The following is a 23,944-nucleotide window of genomic DNA, read 5'->3' as shown; positions in this document are numbered from 1 at the left end:
CCACTACACACTGAGCCTCAGGATATACAACACCTGAGTCTTGAACAATGTTCATATCATCTTTGCTTTGTCCATTAGATTTTGTTTCATACTATTACCCTTCATCGTGGACCCTAGTGGGACCTACATTTTACAAGTCATTGTCTCTCCCTCACAACTTTGTAAAACCTCCCAAGGTCCACACTTTTATCATCAAAACTTTGCATTAATTTTTGAAGACTCTTTGATTAATGCCTATTGTTCTTACTAAGCTACAAGTAAGAATTTAATTAAATTTTTATCATACCTTTGAATCTAAGCTTCTGATTTATTTAACAATATTTAATCTCAGAAAATAGTCTAGGTAGCAAGGATACACAGAGAAGGATCTATCCACCATCGAACTTTGACAGACAATGTCAAGTATGTGTTTTAACAAAAAAGAGATAACAGATGTCATGTGAAAGTTTTAAAAGGATGGTGTGATAGAATGTGATTGGGAAGATACTTCAGAGGAAAATGGCTTTTTAGAAGAAGTGAAATTGGAAGTTTTATATAATACTTGAGTGAAAAATGAAACTGGGTTCACAAAGATCTGTAAGAATATTCTAGGCAGCAGGAACAACTACACCAGTGGCCATATAAAGGAACCAATACTGAGCACCCTAGGCTCATTATGAAAGCTGATTATATGTTTATCGACCTTTGTTACTATAAACAAATATATCACCAGAGTCCACTGGAGACCCATTGATCCAGTCTTCTTTGTTGAATGTGTGTTTGCACATGTGCACACTCATATGTGCATGTATGGAAGCCAAAGGTCAACACTGAGTGTCTCCCTCAATTTCTCTACCTTCTTTTTTTTTAGACAGTATATCTTACTGAACCAGAAGTTCATGGATTGGCTACTGACTGGCCAGTGATTTCCCCAGGACTTCTTTGTCCCTGACTCCCAGCTCTGGGATTATACAACTGTACATTGCCATGCTTGGCTTTTTATGCAGGTCCTAAGGACTCAAACTTCAGTTCATGGTTTCCTAGCAAGCACCTTACCCACTGAGGTCTCTCTCCAGATGACATATTACTTCTTTATGCCAGGGAGTTGAAGGTGACAAAGAAATGGCAGGTCATGTGGGTGGTTTCTGCTATAGTTGTCCATGACTAATAGCTCCTTAGCACTGCCCTCTAAGGAAGAGGAATGTGACACATTGATTTTGGTAATTTCTACTGGGAGACAGGGATGACTGATGGTATCAACAAGAGTGATTCCATAACTTGCACACAGTAGGATATTGGACAGGCTGAAAGAAAATCAGTATCTCTTCTAACTATTCCTGGATTTCTGTGAATTATACCTGACACAAAACATTCCGTTATACTAGTCAGAGTAAGTTAACACTGCTTCGTTGATTTAATGTTGTTCTTCCAAAGTTAAGCTGTGTAAACAACTCCATAATCTCCAAAGGATGCTTTAAGCATAAAATATGAACTGCAAGTCCAGCGTCACCTCTTCTCTTCTAGAATCATCTCTTCTCTTCTTCCCAGTCCCTGAGTGCTCTGACATATTCATGGCTATTCTCAGTTATTTTTCTCCTCTAACTCTTGAGGAACAACATTTTACACACTGAGTGATAAATTAGAAATGCTCTTCTCAAGGCATAAAATAAGATCAAAGAAAAGTGCCTTATTCAGACCTGCAGCCTGTTTTAAAAGCAAATGTTTCTTCACAAGACGAACTAACATATTTAAGATTTGAAAATACATACATATATATTTTTTCATGTATATATATATGGTTTAGAAAGTCCTGGGAAGTTCTTGTACAATTCCATAAATAAATTCTTCCACTAAATAGAAAATCTCTCAAGTTTTAGATTTTTGTAAAGTAAGAATGTGTGTGTGTGAGTGTGTGTGTGTGTGTGTGTGTGTGTGTGTGTGTGTGTGTGTGTGTGTGTGCATGTTTGTCCCATTGTCTTAATCAGGGTTTTATTGCTGTGAAGAGATACCATGACCACAGCAACTCAAAAAAAAAGCATTCAGTTGGGGTTTGCTTACAGTTTAAGAGATTTAGGCAATTATCATTATCACAAGGAACATGATGGTAGGAAGCAGACCTGGTACAGGAGAAGTAGCTGCGAGTTCTACATCTGGATCCACAAACGTCAGGAAGAGAGAGCAAGTGGGGCCTACCTTGGGCTCTTGGACCCTCAAAGCCTACCCTCACTTCTTCCAATAAGGCCTCACCTACTAAACCTTTTAAATAGTGCCACTTCCTGATGATTAAGCATTTAAGTATATGAACCTGTAGGGGCTGTTCCTATTCAAACCACACCCACTGAGCAGGATTGCCTTCTTTAGCGTGAGGCTTATTATTGGAGCATAGGCTATTTTCAGTATTGAAGAAATCGATACCATTTTTCACTGCTGAGTATTAACTGTCCGTGCTTCCTTAGGGAGTGGTGGGACCCCACGAGCCCCTCCTTCTACCTTGCGTGGGGAAATGTTGGTGAGCCCAGTGTTGTGCAAGTAATCACAGCTGCAGTGAGTTCCAGGTGCATTGCCCCTGTCGTGTACAAAAGTCCTCCTCCAGCTCTGATTCCTACATCCTTCTCTAATGTGTTGTCCCTAAGCCTTAGGAAAGGTGGTGGTGATTCAGAGGTCCTGTTTGGGGCAAATCGTTGCACAGTCACTTCCTCTCCACACTTTGACCAGCTGTAAGTCTCTGCATTAATGACTGCAAAAGAAAGCTTCTCTGATGAAAAAGAGCAATCACAGGCTGGAGAGATGGCTCAGTGACTAAGAGCACTGATTGCTCTTCCAGAGATTCTGAGTTCAATTCCCAGCAACCACATGGTGGCTCACAGCCATTGTTAATGGGATCCCAATGCCCTCTTCTGGTGTGCTTGACTGATGAAAGCAACAGTGTACTCACATAAAATAAATAAATTTTAAAAAAGAGAAAATGAAAAAGCAATCACAATTGTCTGTATTGTTCTGAGGATCTCTGGAAACCCCTTGATCAGCAACTTATAGGGAAGTATTCCACTGAGATTTTTGTTTATTGACATTATTTATTATTATTTATTATTATTATTATTAATTTCTGTGGGGTACTACCCCTATTCAAATATCATAATCAACAATATTATTATTATTATTATTATTATTATTACTTTAGTAAATTTAAAAGGCTAAATATCAAGAAAACAACCCAATTTAAAAATTGGTTATGGAGCTAAATAGAGTTAGAAAAAAAACACAAATGACTAAGAAATGTTTTTTAAAGTATTCAGTATCATTGGCCATTAGGAAAACGCAAATGAAAACTACTTTGAGATTTCATTTTTACCCCAGTCAGAATAGCTGAGTTCAAGAAAATACATAATAAGAACTGCTACTGAGAATGTAGGGAAAGGGGACCTTTATTCATGATTGGTAGGGTTGCAAACTGGAGCAGCCACTATAGAAATCAGTGTACTGGCCCCCCAAAAGGCCGGAAGGAGGACTCCATTGTGACACAGCTGCAGCACTCCTGGGTATAACCTCAAGACCACCTCTTTCTCTTCTTCTAGAGACACCAGCACGCTCATGTTCCTTGCTGCATAATTCACAAAAGCTAGGAAGGAGAAACAGCATAGATGGTCCTCAACCAATGAGTAGATAGTAACTATGGGTATATACACACAAGAAAAATGAAGTGATGAAAGTTGCAGATAAATTGATGGAACTAGACAAATGCATTGAGTGAAGTAACCCAAACCCAGAGGGACAAACAATGTGCATGTGTGATTCCTAGCACTGAATCAGTAGGTTTGTACGTAAAGTCTTCATTATGAAAGCTTTCCAATGTGCTTTCTGCACGGCACTTCCTGTGCTCTCTCTCACCGCAGCGATCACTGTATGAAACAGAGAATGGAATGTAAGGAGAAAGGATTGTTCTTTCATGGTTATTATGCCACTTAACTAAGCAAATCACCAGATTTGTGTGATCCTCTCATTTTGCAATAATTAACAAATCAATAAATGGAAATAGATATAGTTATGGCTACCCTGCATGCCTGCTAGGTCCTCTGTAAATGGTGCACTCTCAAATACGATGTATAATTATTGAAAATGAAAAACAGTGTCATTTTATAGAGTCTTGTTTGCCATAAGTGCTTTTAATAAATAATAGAACAAGTAAAAGTGTAGGATTCTGGGTCTAAAGAGATGGCTCCGCTTGAAGAGCACTTACTGCTCTTCCAGAGGACTCAAGTTCAGTTTTCAGAATTTACTTGGCAGTTCACAGCCATCTGTTAACTCCAGTAGGAAGGGATCTGAGCCCTCTTCTGGTCTCTGTTGACACTGCAAGCATGTGGTGCACAGGCATAAAAATTAGGAGACCTCATATGAACAACAATGCCAAGCAACCAGAGCTTCCAGGGACTAAGCCACTACCTGAAGACTATACATGGACTGACCCTGGACTCTGACCTTATAGGTAGCAATGAATATCCTAGTAAGAGCACCAGTGGAAGGGGAAGCCCTAGGTCCTGCCAAGACTGAACCCCCAGTGAAAGTGATTGTTGGGGGGAGGGCGGTAATGGGGGGAGGATGGGGAGGGGAAGCCCATATAGAAGGGGAGGGGAAGGGGTTAGGGGGATGTTGGCCCGGAAACTGGGAAGGGGAATAATAATCGAAATGTAAATAAGAAATATTCAAGTTAATAAAGATAAAAAAAGAAAAAGAAAAGAAAGAACTTCACCAATAAATGCAGGCTTGTCTTCTAAAAACTAAATAAATAAATAAATAAATAAATAAATAAATAAATAAATAAATAAATCTTTAAATATTAAGATATAGCCCTTGTGAGACTGACCCAGAAGGATCATGAATTTGAATCAAGGCTGGGACAATGGTAGATCCTACGCCCGAGGTATATGTAGAATGTTGGGGGGTCGAGTATTAATTACTGTAGCAGAGATATATGGAAAACAAGACTTTGGGGCTATTCCCTTTGCAGCATTTGTTTCTGTCTTTCCTAGATCTCTAAATAGACTAAATAAATTCTGCTTAGGTGTTGGCGGAAATATCTTCACTTCAAATCTGAACTCTGGAAGGAAATTCAGTTTGCTGTGGTGAAGGACGACTTCCATGAATCCATCAAAAGATTTGTGGAAGCTGCTGTTGCGCTCTAACTCTGTCTGCTCCATGTTGATGGATTCTCCAAGAAACACATATGCAGGAGCTATTAAGAGGCATAGCCTCAGGGGCCCAGGGTTCCCATGTAGATGACTTTTGGCCCTGGCCCTGACTTGCTTTCCCAACAGCTTTGGCCTCTCTCCTCCTCCTCGTGCACTCCACTGCTGTCCCTGCAGATGTTCCACTCTCCACCTTGTACTCTGCAGCGTCTCCAGGCCTGTTGCTATAGTGCCCACCTGAATGTCGATAAACGGCAGCGGAAGCCAAAAAGTAAAAAAAATAAAAAGAGGCATAGTCTCACTCTCTTCTGTAAAATATCTTTAATTTTTCAGTTGTTTTTACTTTAGCTATCTCCCATGCCTATGAATTATCATCTAAATTATACTTTAACGCAATCTGGACTACCCATAAAAGAAAGAACAGATTTGGAAAATCACGTGGGTTTTAATGCATAACGTTCACTTCTGAGCCTAGATTATAAGAAAAGGGCAACTCTCATGAAAAATTAGCACAGAATTCCATCTTCAATCCATTTATGTTATCTTTTTAGGCCTATGTGTATGTGTGTAATTTATATGCACATGTACACATGTATGTGAACACACTCATGTGGGGGATATGCACATGTGTGCACCAACATGTAGAGGCCAGAGGTGGACATCAGGTGTATTCATCAGTCTCCCTGTTATTTGAGTACTGAGGTAAGATTTCTCACTTGAACCCAAAGCCTTTTGATTCAGTTAATGTAGCTAGTCATCAACATACCCCAAGGATCTATCCTCTGTCTCTGTCCTCAGAGAGCCATTACCAGTGGGCCATCAATCTGCTGCGAGTTTATGTGAGTTCTGGGTATCCAAACTATACTCTTCATGCTTATTCAGCAAGTTCTTTTTCCACACACATCTCTCCCCAGCCTCTTCTACACCATCTGAAATCTAAAGAAGGGAGCACATCATATGTAACTAGAGGTAGGAGGAGTTTTCATTTTATCTAAAAAGTAGACGGGGACCACTTGATATAAAGAATAAATCCCTCTGCACTATTTTCTTGCTCTGCTCATTAAAGTGAAGAACAAGGACGTGAGAAGGACACAGCCTCACAGGCTGAAAGTAATCCACACAGAATGAGTAAGATCGACCGGCATCTAGAAAACATTCCAGGAGCAATTGAGAGACAGTCCATTGATGAGGTACGCACTGTAAAATTAGATGCTGATGTTATAACGATGTTTGGAAGATGTTGCAGTGAGGTAGAAAACTGAAATAGGGGTTGTGTTTCAGGCCAGCAAAGGGACAGCAGAAAAGAGAGAAAAGAGTAGTTTAGCTGTGCACTTTAGCCATGTCTAATGAATGAAATAATCTGGTCTTATTTAATTCAAATCATAACATCTAAAAATTCTAGATAAAAGGGAACTTTATGATACTTTATACAACCAACCGAATATTCCTAAAAATAACTATTCTTTTTGGTCTCATGATACCAAACTCATGTGGTATCACTGTATGTCATTTGACTTCTTACATGAATGCAGCCACCTAGGAAAACTCAGATATGAGGAGACAAGAGTATCCCCTACTGTAAATCAGTAATGCTGTTCTGAATTTCTAAGGAGTCATCAACAAATATTCCAGAGGTCAATAGAGAAGGTCATGAAAGAGCATCATGGAGGTATCTATGACAAAGTACAGTGTGAAAGGAGGCTCCGGAGTAAGGCGGAGGATCCATGAGTGTGCGTGCCTCACTTCTCCTTTCTCCAGTTGCTAGGAAACATAACCTACCCATCTACCTACCTACCTACCTACCTACCTACCTATATGTGTGCAAACATACACACAGACACACACACAACACACACGCTATACCAGACTGCACACACACATACCTCATGCCACACACACACACACACACACACACACACCTCACACTATACACACGCACACCATACCACACACCCATATATACAACATAACACATACACATCCCTTATCCCCCCCAACATAACACATACATATCTCATAACACACACTCGAGCAGAGAGGGAGAGGGAGAGAGTGAGGGAGAGGGAGAGGGAGAGGGAGACGGAGACGGAGAGGGAGAGGGAGAGGGAGAGGGAGCAAATCTAAATATAAGAAGGTTTGCAGACATCCTCTCAAATTTTATACCACACAGTTTAGCAAATCAAATCACAGGACCCCCAGTTAAATTTGTTTTTCTCATGAGCAGTAGAAGATAAACACAATTCTCTCTCTGCAATTTGGAGGACTTGTATATATTTAAAACTTATACTTTGTTTATCTGAAATATAATTGTGACTAGGCTTTCTACAACTTATCTGGCACTCCTGCATAAAAGTCAGATACTCCATTTCAAAAGCATACTCAGATGTAAATGTCACTTCAAATTTTCTACTGGCCCCAACAATCTGAATCCAATCATAAATTTTAATAACAAAATCATATAATAGTCTTCCAATAGGAAATAAATAATGTTACAGCATGCAGCATTTTCAAATACTTTTCCTGCTTTGTGTAGACTGTCCCTTCACTCTGTGGATAGATTGGTTAGTTTGATATTGTTGTGCTCTATAAAAGCTTTCTAGTTTGCAGCAATTTTATTTGTCTATTGCTGTTGGGACTTTCTGTGTCATAGCTTTAAAAAGATTGTCAAGTTCAGTGTCAACCATTTCTCCAAAAATTACATCTCTAAGATCTGGTTTATATGCAAGATTTTGATGCACTTTTTGTTGAACTGGGGGTTTACCAAGAAGAGGGCATGAGGAACAGTTGCTTTCTTTTGCCTGTGGATACGCAGCTTTTAAAAAAAAAATAAACTTTTATTGAAGAAACAATGCCTTCCCATCATTCCTCCTTCATTCCCTTGTCAAGGATTAACTGAAGCATGATAGCGTATGTCTGTAATCATAGCACTGGAGAAACTAAAACAGGAAAACTAGGTGTGTGAGATCAGCCTGGCCTACAAAACCATTTCCAGACATCCTTGGGCTACATAGCAAAACTCATCTTAAAATGAAGCAAATAAAACAAAACTGTCAGTTTGGTATGCACACATAACTTTGTTTTGAGGCTCTCTGTCATACCCCTAATTGTCTATGTGTCTGTTTATGCCAGTAGCATATTGGTTTGATAACAGTAGCTTTATAATGTAATTAAAGTCAAGAAGAATGATTCATTCAGCTTTGTTCTCCCTCTCACTCTGATTGTCTTGTATACCTGAGGTGTTTTTGGTATCACATGAAACCTTGAAACAAGCAAACTGCTAACTTGAATATCACTTCTTATACTTGGTATAGTACTTCAGTTACAGAAGGCATCAACCTGTGTCCTTCACACCTATATATGCAAACACAATAGCTCTCAATTGGCCATTCCCTATACAGTAGACTTTGATGAGACTACTATCAAGTGACCACCTAATCTGATCCTCTCCACTTAACCAGGATCTGATCTGACCCACCCTAGGAATGCAGTCAGGTCTAAATATGCCAAGCCTTGTAAGTCCCAGGAGAGAACAATTCACATCCTCTTTTATTTGAATCCCTAAATAAACATCATGAGTGGAAGAGATCCTTGACCAAAACAACAAACTGAGCTGCGGTGTTAAAACTTTTTTCCATCTTTATTAAATTGGGTATTTCTTATTTACATTTCAAATGTTATTCCCTTTCCCGGTTTCCAGGCCAACATGCCCCTAACCCCACAATTACATCAAATTACTAAACTCAGTCAGAGGTCCTCACGATCATTCCAGCCTTGAACAGATCTAATCTGCCTCATTTTTATGTTAATGTAATAAATTTCCAATGAAATATGTTTCCCACTGTTCAATTTTTATGGCTAAGAAGTTGCTATGGCTGAGCTAGAAATCATTTCATTATAAAAAGTAAATATTAAAGTGAATTTCCTGAATTGGAAGTCATACTTCCTGGAGAATCTGTGTCAGGAAATGAGAATTAAAGGTAAACACAGGTTAATATGTAATGATAGTCACATAAAAGCTGATCACAAAAATCTTAAAATATTCCAATTATCCTAAAAATGTCACCTTCTGAATATTCTGTAGCTGCACCAAGGAAGTGATCCGTCTGAAGGCGTCTGTTTCCTGCTGCGGCTCCTTATTCCTGCAGCAGAGGCAGAGTCCACTTGGAAAGACCACAGACAATGCTGGATAAGCACATTCATAATTCAGAGAACTAATTTCCTGTCATCTTTTAAAAGAAATCCTTCCTTCTGATGTCTTGGAGGCAATTTTTTTCTAAAGTAGAGATAATTATAATGAGGCAGATTCATGGGTTCTGGGACACTATAATCAATAGTTCCTCCTAAAGGTAGTTTATTTCACTTATCCACTCAAATGAAAAGTTTTTTATTTCCAATATAGAAGACAGATGTATCTTCAACATCTCCAAGCTTTAAGACCTATATCAGGTCTTCATAAAATGCAGTGACAAACTAAAGGGCATTATTTGATGCATGGCATACTAATTAAAAGATAGTAGATGGTAATCAGAAGGATAGGTGGCAGGTAGGTAGGTAGGTAGGTAGGTAGTGGGTAGGAAGTCGGTAGCTAGGTAGATGAGTAAGTAAGTAGATAAAATAGATGTAGCCATGGTATTCATCACTCTTTACCAGCTCAGTATTTTCCATTTACAAAAGTCATCAGTCAGAGCCTAAGAAGATGGCTCAGTGGTTAAGCACATTAGTTGAGCAAGCAGGAAGACCTGAATTCTAACTTCTCACAAGACTCAAAAGGCACAAGGCTATCCACATCTGTAACCTCAGCACTGAGGAGCACAGATAGACAGGTCATGGGAGCTGGTTGGCCATGCATCCTAACAGACGCAGTGAGTTTCGGGTTCAGTGAGAAACTGTGTCTCAAGAGAATAAGATGGCGACAGATAGAGGAAGAGACACCTGGCACCTTCCTCTGGCTTCCACATACCGTGCACAGGCATGTGCATTCTTATACATATGTAGGTATGTGTATTCCACATACATGAATACACACAGAGTTATCAATCATATTAAACGCATTTACATTATACTACTTCATTTATAGATTAATCACTTTCCTGTGTTTTGGGTTATAATTATGCAACTAAGTGGCACATGCTAATACATCAAACAGTGGTGACCTGCCCACATGTCAGTGGTCCCCTTAGAGGATATAGCCGAGCATAGGTATGTATTACACTACGCAGTCTAGGTTTCTTTAATAGTCCATGATGTTCACAATAGCATAAAAATCTAATGATTCTTTTCTTAGAGCACATTTCATTTTTAGGTGTAACTTTAACCAGATTCAGGTTTGTTGATAATTTATAAGTCTCATATGCCCAGACTTATGCATCTTTTAGTCTAGCATTTAAAAAAAAAGGGGGGGGAGGTCAGCCCACCACCACATGGTGCAGGCTAGGCAGGTGGTCACCCAGAGGCCTAGCAGCTGCATGGCCACCCATAGCCAGAGCCACTGTGATGTGCAAGCATAGAGTGGACAGATGGGAGAGAAAGGGAAATGGAATGGTTTGAGCACTGTGAAGAGAGCTGTGCTGCAGAGGACAGAGTGGAGAGGAGCACCTCATGGGAGTGGTCTTCCCTGCCACCTGAGGTCAAGTGAAGTCCCAGCCTGTACTGCCCTGAGGGCTGTGCCGGGTCCATGGCCACATTGACCAGCAGTCTGTGTCAATGCCCATGGCTCATGTTAGCACCAAAGGCCAGGCAGAAGTCCCTGGTCAGGGCTGCCACCTGGGACCTTGTTGATATCTAAGGGCTGTGCAGCGCTGGCCCTCACTTGCTGAAGCACTCGGTAGAGCAGGCCCTGCACCATACCTAGGTAACACAGTAGAGGTAGCCTTGGTGGTGGGAGAATGATCATAGTAGAGCTGGCCGGCCTCACCACACATCTGCCGAGAGAGAGAGAGAGAGAGAGAGAGAGAGAGAGAGAGAGAGAGAGAGAGAGAGAGAGAGAGAGAGAGACTATCTGACCTTGACCCTCTCCACCTGCAATAGGCAGAGGAAGAGATAGTCCCAAGGTCATGAGAGCAGGAGAGCTGTCCTTGGCCTCTTGGCAGCTATAGCACTCAGAAGGGGGAATCCTTCACCTCACCTGGGCAGCACAGTGCAGGCCCTGTAGTGATGGCTCAGGTGAGCTAGTCCCAAGGATGTGAGAAAAGGAGAACTAACCCTGCCCTTTGCGAGCTGCAGTATTGGGTGAGCTAGTCTGTTCATGGATAGAGACCTTGCCCTGGTGGGGTGTTGGGTTGGCAAGCTGACCAACGCAGCTACTACAAAGGCCTAGATCCAGGACTTTGTGTTGGCCTACCCCAACATCTACCCCATCTGTGAACTGTGGAGTTTGAGAAGAGGCTTGTCCTGCAGATCCAAGCTCCAGGATCTCCACAATAGCAACAACAGGCTATCCAACAGGAGTCCCACTGAGGATCCAGTGTTGAGAGACTAGCAAGAGCCAGAGGTCTTAAAACAGACCAATAGCTCATTGCGATGAATATTTGCAAGTAAAGATGTGTAGACAAAATTGGTATACTGTGTACCACACTGTCATATGCTACAGCTTCCATGATAAGATTTTGTTTTGTTTTGTTTATTTTTTATTTTTATTTTACTTTGGGCAGGAAGTTGCAAGGGCAGAAGGCAGATATGATGGGAGAGGAAGATGAGTAGGATTGAGGTGCATGATGTGAAATTCACAAAGAATCAAAAAGAGTAAAAAAAATAAACAAACATTTTAGTAGGAGAAAATTCTCTCTGGCTATTTCATATATCTATTGCAGAAGAGAAAATTTTCTCTACACATTTAGGCTCTCTGGCTGGATCTACAAAATAAACCAGCACATAGGTTAACAAGAGAAACTTATGAAATTTGTGATGGTAAAAAGGGCATCACCAAAAAAAGAGAAGACTCCAAGATATCTAAGATTTTAGATCAGTCAGAAATGATTAAAAGTAATGATAACCCAAGAAAAGGGGGAACTTTTATATGGTCCAATGTTTTCCTGTCCAAAAATCACACTGAAACCTCTCAGGTGCAGTGACTAAGTCATATGAACTCCTCCCTGTGGGTAAGAATGAAGACTTTGTGAAAGGGTTTGAGAGAGGAACTAAGTCTCTTTTGTCTTGCACCATCTACCATGTGTGATCACAAGGTTCCTTTCAAATACACTCTATTCAAGGTGCTTCCTGGGAGCTCGGAGTTGTCCTCATTGGACTCCAGAATGGCCACTGCCTTATGTTAGACTTTCATCTTTCGGAGCTGCAAGCATAGACTTACATTCTCCATACATAACCCAGTATCCAATAATTTATTACACACAAATGGACCAAGGCAAGGAACTGGTGACAGATAGACTAGGAAGGATGACTTGTTTCTTCTTCAGTGCAATCTCATCTCTCTTCTCATGTAGGAAATGTAGTGTCTAGGCATCTTCATAATGGCATTCCATGACCTTGTTTCTGATTAATAGGGAGAGGGCAGTCATTGTGATTTTCCTGAGTTTCCTTCAGGAAATAATCTTCAAAATAATCCTCAGGCCAAATGGCACATTTGGGATGACACATCCTGATCAATACTGTGTATCTATGAGAAAAAACACTGAGGGATTTGCCCTGTGCTAAACTTTTACATATGTGTACATAGAAAACAGGAACATGGAACAAAACACAGCTGTGTTTACTAAACATCATAAAAGTTCTAAAATTCCTAAATCCAAGGTTCTTATTTGTAGTGATTTAAATGAGATGCCCCCCACATTCTCAGGCATTTAAATACTTGGTCCCCAGCTAGTGATGATGTATGGGGAGTCTTAGGGGTGTGGTCATGCTAGAGGAATTGCATCCCTAGGGGGTGACATTGAAATTTAAAAGGTTCCGGAATTTGCTGTCTCTGCTTCTTTCTTGTACTTTAAGATATGAGCTCTCAGCTTACTGTGCCAGCCACCATGCCTACCTGCTGCCATGCTCCCATGACATAATGGTCATAGACAGGAACTGTAAGCCTAAATAAACCTTTCCTTCTATAAGTCGCCTTGGTTATGGTATTTTATTACTGCAGCAGAGAGGTAACTAATACACTCTTTTAAAATGCAACTTACTGTTGCTATAGGTCAAGATCCATACCCGTCTGTGTCATCTCTGTGGAGCTTGGAGGCAAGGATTCTTTTCTAAAACATCTCGTATTTAAACTAGAAGTCATAATTAAAATAAATACCTTCAATTCTTTTTTCATTAATTTACGTATTTATTCACTTCACATCCCAATATCTGCACCGCTTCTCTTCCCTGTACCCGTCCTCTTCCCCCTACTCCCATCTGAGAAGAGAAAAACCTCAAAAATACTCCAGTGTTCCCCGTCACTTGTTTTTGGCAATCTTTATGAGTCACCTGTGTATCCAAGGCACTAAATAGGAGTTAAAAAAAGTAACATCAACAAAAATCATATAAGAGTTATAATCAACATGGAATTGCCACTCCAGAACAGAAATGTTAAGCAAGATAAAAGTAAAATATATAGTATAAAGGATTATGGTTAGGATGATTTAAAAAAGGAAATTTTAGAAAAGACACTGAATTTTGTTTTAGTTTGGTTTTCCTCTTGTCTTATGGCAAGGGTGAAATGTTGATTGTGAACCAGTCTCATTATGTAGCCCAAGAACTCACTATATAGCCCAGGCTAGCCTCAAATTGTGGCAGTCCCTCTGTGTCTGCCTCCTATGTATTTGAATTAAAGTCATTTACCATCACATCTAGCCCAAACCTTTTTTAAAAGGACATTAATAAAAGAGTTCACTGAGAGAAACTGAGAGGTAACTGAAGACGTGAAGGAAACAAAAGCCATTTCTCATGGCTGCCTGGTGGCTTAACATCCCAGTCAGAGGAAGTCACTGGTGCAACAACAGTAAGGCAGCTACTCTGAAAGGCCAATGTGGCTGAAACTGAGTTATATGGAGGCAGAGCAAGGAGTGTGTGACGGAGATGAGAAATATGTTAAGTAGGGAACAGAGATGGAGGAGTGCTTGCCTAACATGTGTGAGGCCCTGGATTCCATCACTGGAGTCTAAGAATGGAGACGTCCTGCCTAGAAGAGCATAATCTCTGAGGATGATCACTTAAGGCCCTGAGGTCATAGAAAGTACTTACCTTTACAAGGTCAATGTAGGAAGCCAAGGATGGCTTTGATGCCAGGCATCTGATGTCTGACGTGGTTCTCCAGAAAAACAGAACCAACAAGACGTGTACATGGGTGCCCCATGGGTAAGCAGTGGTATTGTGATTCAGTAAACTCACCGTAAAATTGAAATAATCACAAATCGAACAGGCATTAAGTACACCTCGTCTGGATACTTCAGAGCTTAGCGATACAGTGAGGCGCAGATCATCCGCTTTACAACCTCGTGTGCATGTGTGGTTGACTGAGAGCTTCAGCCTGGTGTTGCCTCTCAACATGATAGGAGAAGATCCCACCACATTTCACTAGACAGGCAAAAATAACGCAATTCAAAATTCTCCAAGTTCTAACTCTTTCTTTTTAAAAAAAAGAATATTTTATCATTTTATGTGCATGAGTGTTTGGTCTGCATTCATATCTGTGCACCACCTATGGGCCTGGTGCCTGTGTAGGTCAGAAGTGTGTGCTGGGGATTGAACCTGGGTCCTCTGGTGCTCCTAACTGCAAATACTCTGAATGCCAGAGTCATCTCTGCATATTCCTCTGGTTCATTCTTAGTGATTCCATTCATTCATTTCTCCATCCTGCTTTTTACTGGAAACACTAAGGAGATCATTGCATCCGCTAAAGATCTAGTTTCATTGCTCACAAGCTCTACATGGCACACGAGAATGAAACCCTACAACAGTCTTTACCTCCCAAAACAAGGACCACTCTCCTGTTCCCAATGACCAGCCCTTCTCTCTAGTCTTTGTCCCCACTAGTGGCTTCCAAGTCTGTACTTTATTAATGCTCTGCCATTGATTGCTTAGGTGAAAGCGATCTCTCCAGCTCTTCTCTTTTTCGGTCTGAGCCCTCAGTGGAATCGCCTCTATAGTGTGTATTCTACCAACAGTTTGGTATTACAACTGCAGCCTTTTCTAGGGTGTGCATCAAACCATTTTCTACCACTCAGTTCTAAAATGATGTCCATGGATTTCCATATTGGTTGCAACAGCATCCCACGTCTTAGTACTTAAATCTGATACAGTCATGTGACAGGATCATAAATAAAAGGATAACGTTGATGCCTTAAACAATAGGACGTTGCTTCCTCACCATTTTGTGTGCTGGAATTGCCCTCCAAAATATACAGGGTGCTAGCCAATTTAGATCCTAATGAGAACTTTCTTTTTGCCCTCTTGCTTTATCCTGGCATAGTGATTCTTAACTCTGTGTGTCTGTCTCTCTGTGTATGCGTGTATGTCTATCTGTCTGTCAGCCTTCCTGCCTGCCTGTCTGACTGTCTGTCTATCTGTCTTTGTCTCTTTCTGACTTTCCTGTCTTTCTTTTCTAGAAGCACAAGTACTACTGAAATAGGACCAACACCTATGACCTCAATTAGCTTTCAGAGCCTCTAAATAGGCCAAATCCCCAAATACTGGTGCATAAGTGATTGAGTCTTCAACATAGAGATATTAAGAAAAGCAAAAACATACATTTCACAACTCCTTGTCATCTAGTTTTGCAAATTGTGAACTCTGAAGAACTCGTATAAAAACAATGTAAAATATTATTCTATGGCTCTCCATATGAAGTGGGTTATTATAGTAATAATACTTCTCTATTCCTGCCTTTGCCATTAGGAGGAACTTCAGAAACAGTAGCTTAGATCACCTAGTTGGTCATGACCTATGAGTTAGCTGTGGACACAGAGGACTGTGTTGAGACTTGGCCATGCTGTCATCATTTGTGGATATTATTACCTATGACTGTGGCCCTGTATTTACTACATACCTATCATAGATGCAGAAATTCTAAATGAAATATAATATACATTTAATCACACAGAATTACAATTATTGTATTCAATAATTATGCAATGACCTTAATCTTTTCATCTACTACCGTTGTTATACAAGAAAGAAAAAGAACAAATTACTACTTCACAATTGGGAAGGGTAAGATACGTGTACTTAATGCAGCAATATTTGAGTATTAAAATGTTATCTACAGGTATTTATTATACAATACAGATGTTCACGATGGGTTTATATGAAGGAGTGAACTTCAAATGGTAAAATACAACCACAACTTTCCAGTAGGTTACTGAGAGTGGATATAGAAAACAGTAACACTTCCATATCTAATCTTAAAGCAGGTCAAAAGAGATCGTTCCTCCTCATCTTGTCATCTTGTTTTCTCTTCTATCCTTTCCTACAAGGAGTTGGGGCTTTTATATTGTTATTCTTATTATATTAGCTATCTTGAGACATTGTGCATGCTTTATGTCTATTTTTAAGTAGAGAACAGAGAGAAAAAAATCTGTTAGCCTGGTAAGGAATTGAATTCATGCTGTAGAAAGCACCAACTTCTAAAAGGGATTTATTTGCTCATAAGTATTTAATTCTAAACAAACAACAATTCCTTCTAGAGAAATCTAAGAGCAAATATACAGATAGAACCTTTCAGAGGAGAAAAAAACAATGGAATTGATAAATTTGAGGGAAAAAAATTGAAAAGTAAACAGGTCGGCCAATCAAACTCAGAAGGATTGACACGTAACTCAGAAGAGAAAGCAAAGGCCTGTTCCTGATCATTCTCCAAACATCCTGAACCTTTGGCAATGAAGTTTTCTTAATCTTGTTCCTTTGTAACCTATGCACTTAACTTTATTAACCTTGTAACTTCAAGAGGTCATTTGAACTAAAAATTTGTGTGAACACTCAACAGTGTGAAGGTGTGAGCATATGTATCTCATAAAAAAGGAGTTATGCATAACCCATGTATACACATCTGTATGTATGTATGTATGTATGTATGTATGTATGTATGTATGTATGTATATGTGTGTATACCAAGGTTTTGAGTAGTTACTCAAGAACAAGCTTATACATGGATTTTATTATTTTTTCTCATCTATATGCATTTCTATCACAAATATATAATAGTTTGAAAAAATATTGTTTAACTTATTATCATGGTTTCAAAAGTTTAAAAAAAGAATCTACAGGGGAGATCCAACCATTCCAACCATGAAACTAATATTCTCGATTTTTTTTTTACAATATGTTTTGTACTTTTGAAAATTACAGAGGTAGAAAAGATCTTAGGAGTAAGACAGTTTCTAACTCTCGGCTGTTAGATGACTGAACCCAGGCCTAGAGATGCCTGGAATCACTCCATTAAAGGCCACAGCCACAGAGCAAGAAAACATGTATTGATGCTTAATCCAGTGCTCTCCCTGCAAGGGCAGCAGCATCACAGCCGTTTAAGCTTTGCCACAGTGTCTGCAATTAATTCCATGCAAAACTAAACATTAGATGTGCATGAGGATTTGGGGCCAACAACAAAATGAAGTCAGGACAGCTTGGAAGCAGACTCCATATTGACTAATATGGAGTCGTTATTTTAAATAGGTGGGCAATCTCTGGGCTTGTGTTGCATGGGTATGTACTGTATGCCTCTCCTTAAAATGCATGCATGTGTGGCTCTGCACGGTTCTTGCTCTGTAGAGAGAAATCTATGCTGCTATAAAAATCGCCTCTGTCCTCCCTACCCATCCCAAGTACATGAGGCAACATTATAAAGACCTTAGGTATTTTCAGTGTTCTATTTCGGAATATGACTGTATCCAAATGCCAGCGGGTATTTTCCTTTTCTTCTTTCTTCTATGCAAGAGTGGAGCTTTAACAAAAATTTCACAATAATGTAACCCTCTAAATTGCCTCTGGTGAAATGTGTGCTACATCTGGAGAGAACTTTGAGCTAACAGGCCGCGGACATCAGACGCGAGCGGTAGCCTTGCTCTAGTGGAAGGTATCTGCTAAGCCTGGCAAGACTCCAAACCCATAAAACCACTTTCCTGCCTGCCATCTGTATCTTTCAACTAGATATAGAAATTGAAAGTAAAAACCAGTAGCTTGGGGCAAATGGATGCCAAAATAGTTTGAGTTGAGAAAGGTGAGAGGTGTGGGGGCGGGGCAACTGAAAGCGGAGGGCAATTAAGATAGCCCTGGGTGCTTCAGAGCTTCAGCCTTCCCACGTGGGCTTTCTCAGACCTGTTTCCCATGGGCTGCAGATGGGGCCTGCCGTGTGCGGTGCTACTGATCTCTGAAGGGCAAAACTGGAAATGAAACCCACAAGTCTCGACACCTGCAGGGTCAGCTTCATTAAGGACTTCGACCTTCATCTGTTTCCGAGCACTGCCTGGAGGAACGTCCTGAGAACAGGGTCACCCTGAACCCGTGGTGACAGTCCTCTTAGCCATCCAAATTCAATTCTCACCGCATTGGTCTGTAACACTATCAGTCAGTCTTCGGGTCATAAGTCAATCCAGAAGTCTTTGTAAAACCAAAGGAAGTTTATTCATTTACATCCTGTAAGGCAGTTAACCTGTTTGCTTTCTAAAAGTCGATTTGCTGCAGAATAATTGTTCTAACCTTCTCAGATAAAGTCTGTCACTTCGATTTCCCCACGTTTTACCCTCACTGCAATTAAATCATGGAAATGGCACAGTGACAGTCCAGCAAGTGAACTCCTCACACAGAAAGTGTCATTTCCTCTCCATTTCAGACAAAAAGAAATCTGGAAAGCTGCAAACAGCAGAATTTTAGATCGAATCTGTGGTGGGTGGAGGAAAGCTAAAGATAGAGGCAAAAATCTCAGAAATTACTGAAAAGAAAAGGTTTGTCGACAGCACTCGTCTTTGTTACTGAATTTTTAAAAAATATAGATGTAGCGGCTGGAGAGATGACTCAGGGGTTAAGAGCACTGGCTGCTCTTCCCAAAGAATCAAGTTCCACTCCCAGCTCCCACATGGTAGCTCATAACCACCCCTAACTCCAATTCCAGGTGTTAAATGCCCTCTTCTGATAAGGCATTGACGAGACATAAATACAAGAAAAACACCCATGTACACAAAATAATAATTTTTAATTTTAAAAAAGACAACTAGACATACAGAGTTGTTTAACTGTCTAATTTATGCAAGTTATAATGATTCCTACAGATGTGTCATACATTCCACACTGTCTACCATCAAAACAGTTAGTGGTTAGTAATCTTTCAATTTAGAAGCATGTGCTTGTAGGACATGAGCGAAATCAGTCATTTTGAACAAGGCTCTGGCCTGATGGTAAATCCTGGTAACAGTTTTCACTTTTCAAAAACAGCTGCTCTTTGCATGGTAGATATTGTCCTGAATACAAGACAAACTTGGATCTGGGGAGGAAATGACTGTGTTGATTGCAAATACCTACTATGTGCTAGGACTCAGGCTATGCTGGTATGCTGCAGAAATAATGTCCTTCCTCATCCTCTCTCTTTTTTTTCCAAAGGAATAGCAAAGTATAACATTGTGAAGAAAGCCAAAGCCTCCAACTGTGGTTCAGTGTTCACTGGACAGCAGAGAGGAAATGATCACTGAACAGAACAGAACCTTTCGTCTCTCCCCCATCACCACTCACCTAGTGCTGGCTTACAGAGCAAACAATGAATCACAACAGAACTGAGTGGAGGATGAAATTGGCCCTTAGGCCATGCTGGCAAGGAACAAATTCAAGGGAACGGGTGAAGGATCCTGGAGAAAGGCCAGCAAGAAGAAGTAATAGAGCTTGGTGTCTAACCAGAAAGGAAGAAATGTGTGAACACATTTAAATAGACAACAAATATTTTAAAAAAAGAAACAAGCAAAAAATTTCAAAACTACTTCAGCAATGTAGCCAGAGCTATCATGGGATAAAGTTGGACCATCAGAAGGACCAGTACAAAAAACTGCAGGAAATATAATGGTTTTTTGGAGATTTACTATGCACACCATCCTAGACTTTGTGTTAAGTAACCAAGGCAAATCAGGGGCAGATTTGAGAGGGGAAAGTTTAGTTAGAGAGTTGCATTGACAACAGAAGAAGCTATAGAGAGGCATCATGGATTCCTCAGCCTGCAGGGCCAATGCCTCCCTGCTGATCGGATGGATTTGTTACTGATGATTCTGGGGAAGGGACAATCACCATCTTCAACTGTGTACTCGATCAAAGAAACAAAGTCTTTTCTTCCCAGGTACAATGTACCCTTAATGAACTGCTGGCAACTACTAAGGGACAGTTTATAATTTTACATGCTCCAACGAATATTCTTTACCAGACTCAATGACCTGCTCCAAATCCTTCATCACAGAGAAGGCCCTAGTTAAAATCAAGAGGTCACCAAACCAAAGGCATGAATGTGGGGAAGAGTTGGGAGGGACATGGGAGAGAATGGAAACTGGCAGTAAACAAGTTGTGTACCTACACAAGATTGTCAGAAAACAAACTCAAGCGAATAAATGCTAAAGGAGAGTTATCTGAAAATAAGTGTTGTGTTACCTGGACTTTGTGGGAAAGGACATGAAGTTGGAAGTAGGCATCTGGGAGAGGATCTGGGAGGAACTGGAGGGAAAGGGAAGGATAAACATGATTATATTTCATTGTATGTATGTATTAAATCTTCAAAACATGTTTTCTAAATGGTGTTTTAAGGCACAGAGGACAATTGTAATCAGAAATCTAGAGACTCAAAGGAAGGACAAAAGTTCCAGTCAATTGAAGCAAGGAATGCTTTGTAATAAAGAAAAACCATTTGAGGGTATATCACGTTACTGTAAAGATATCTGAACCACAGTATTTTGTAGAGCCCAATGTTCACCCTCAAACAGTGAGGTATTTGGTTTCCAGAGGATTTCAGAACAGGGAAAAAATACAACCTGGTCCTTAGAAGTTGACAGCAGTTCATTAAAGATACATTGCTCATGTTAAGAAAATTATTTTCTCTTTTAAATTTACCTTCACTCCAGCCAAAAGGCAAGTAAGTCCCACTTTAAGGAGGGAGAAAGATGCCTCTGCTACAAGTGATGTATCATTAATTAAAAGTAGCTGTTGAAGAATGATTTCCTGAAAAATGGTATTTGTTGTTGAATTATTCAGCTATGTTACCTATAATAACCTTCAGAATGCTTTATACTTGCACAGGGTGAAGAAATCGTGTGTTTGGAAAATGTGAACTCCATCATTTTGTTTAATATGTGCAGAGTAAGATGACGAGGCTCACGTGGGAAGCGCTTTATTTATGCAAACACGCATTGTACTTCTGTAGTAAATAATTCACTTACTTTCTAAGGCAAACAGATTTAATCGTCTCCCAAACATCCTACTGTCCTCTTGAAAAACTAAGTCTAGTTCACACTTTCCATTCAAAACTTAAATAAAATACCCACCAAAACCGCTGATTTAATGTATACATGTATTTAATTTATATTTTATATTACACACACACACACACACACACACACACACACACACACGTGAAATTTCAGCTCAGCAATCAATCTGGGGAAAGGGTGAAAATAAGCACTAATCATCTGTGTGAGACAAAGTTCTGGGTCCTTTAAAGTCCACAACCTAATTCCCTAAACCTGAAGATGTGATTAAGTCACAATTCTCAAGGCAAGAAAGAGATCATCCCTATTGCCCAAATGGGCCCAATGAAATTGAAGCGTTCTTGTAGAAAAGATCAGGAGACCGATGTAAGAGAAAGATGTGATGATAGAAACTGAAGTCAGAATGATGGAAAGAAAGATCCAAAACCTAAGGAATGACAAAGAGATAGAGGCAGGCAGGTCATGAGTTCAAGTTCACCCTGGGTTATGCAATCAATTGAAGACCAGGCTAGACTGCTACACTGTCTCTCTCTCTCTCTCTCTCTCTCTCTGTGTGTGTGTGTGTCTGTCTGTCTGTCTGTGTGTCTGTGTATCTGTGTTGCAAATGCACATGCATACTCAATGTGCACTATTCTTATTTCTAAATTGTAGAGTCTTTGCTCTAAATTCAAGGTCCAAATTTTGATGAAAAGTTTACTCGTCCTACACTAACCCCCATGTTTCTGATTCCAAGAGGTTGTCCACTGTTCTCCAGCCACCCCATTTAACAAATCATCTAATGAGGATTCAAAGTGAGCTCTCTTGGCAAGGGCATTTATACCCAAACTAGGGTAAATTTCCTGTAGGTTCTCCCACAGTGAATGTGTAGATTCTTGGAGCTTCAGTTTCTCACCATGCTATTGACCAGGAAGACACATAAAAGAATATGCGAGAGCATTATGTAATAGACACTGTGAAGATTCAGAGCTACTTGTCAATGCAAGGGGAAAGAAATCTCCTGAATTTCCTGCACATTAGAATGATGGCACAGAAAGTGTGAACTTGCAAAACTGAATAGGGAAAAAAGACTGGAGATCGTACCTTCACCACAAAGAAATGTTGAAAGGTTAATAGATGCCCAAGTGGTCAACTTAGATTAAAACACAACCGTGATGACAGACGTTCAATACGGAAGTCAATAGACTTGAGCTGATTGAAGTGACGAGTGCCTAGGGACTAGAGCTTGGCAAAACCCTTCTCTACCCACACAAAGTTTATTTATACATACACACATGGAATTACCTAGGTGCACATATATCATTTAGTTCTCATAGCTCACCGTGCCATTACTAAACCTATTTCATAGGCAAAAATATCAAGGCTCAAAGAGGTAAATTACTCTGCAATCATGCACACAAAGGATGAATCTCTCAGGCCTGCCTGGCCCAGAATTCATTCTGCCATGGCCCTCCCTCTGTAAAGTGTAAGATTCTGGCTCAGATGCCAAAGACTGAAAAAGAAAACCCTGCTCCTGTTCTAATTCCTTGCAAGCTCTGTTATTTACATTCTCCAGTCCTAACTTGGTGTTTTAATTAAATAGTTGATTTGATGGATACATACCAAGTAAATCTTATTTCTAAGGAACTTGAAGGAAATAAAAAACAAGGTCAGCATATTTTAGTAATTCTGTTTTGAGCAATGTTGGTGACATAAGAGAAAAATCAATAAAACTATGCATTAAGAAAGGAACACTGGGCTTAAAGTAAATCAGAAATTTTTTACAAAAAAAACAAACACAGACAAAATTGAATCTACATCAAACTGTTTCCAAGTGATGCACTGTAATGTGATGTGGAGCATGTAATATGATCCTGTACATGGGGTATATTTACATGAGATGTGATATGTTTGAGTGTATGTTCACTGAGTATGCAATTATAAATTATTGCAATTTATATTTGTGTACATGCATAATATACTGGACTTCCAGCTTTCATTTTTCTAAACTCTTGTGACAAAACCCATTAGGAAATAATACATATCCATTAGAGGGGAGAAAACATTAACTTAAACAATATATTGTATTTGTTCATTGTACCATGAAACTTCCATTCCCCCCATTTTACTTGAATCTACGAGAGTGTCATATGTCTAAAGAAAGGTAATGTCTCTCAACTCACAGCAATGCCAGAAAGGAGATGCCATAGAGCTGAAACAAGATGGCTCCCAAGAATGGCCTCAACTATCAGGAAGTTTGTGAAGTGATAGACTACTGAATATGTGACCATAACCAGAATCTCACTTTAAACTGCTTCACAAGGACACCCTGCATTGTGATATGGTGTGTACATAACACAATCCCACATGTGATTTTGTATGTAATGTTGTGCATGTACTTTAGAATTGTATATGTAGATATAATGTGGAACA

This window comes from Rattus rattus, chromosome 3 (assembly GCF_011064425.1).
Source record: "Rattus rattus isolate New Zealand chromosome 3, Rrattus_CSIRO_v1, whole genome shotgun sequence".
In the NCBI taxonomy this organism is placed as follows: Eukaryota; Metazoa; Chordata; class Mammalia; order Rodentia; family Muridae; genus Rattus; species Rattus rattus.
The sequence above is the reverse complement of the archived record's forward strand: the minus strand, read 5'-3'. Positions refer to the sequence as shown.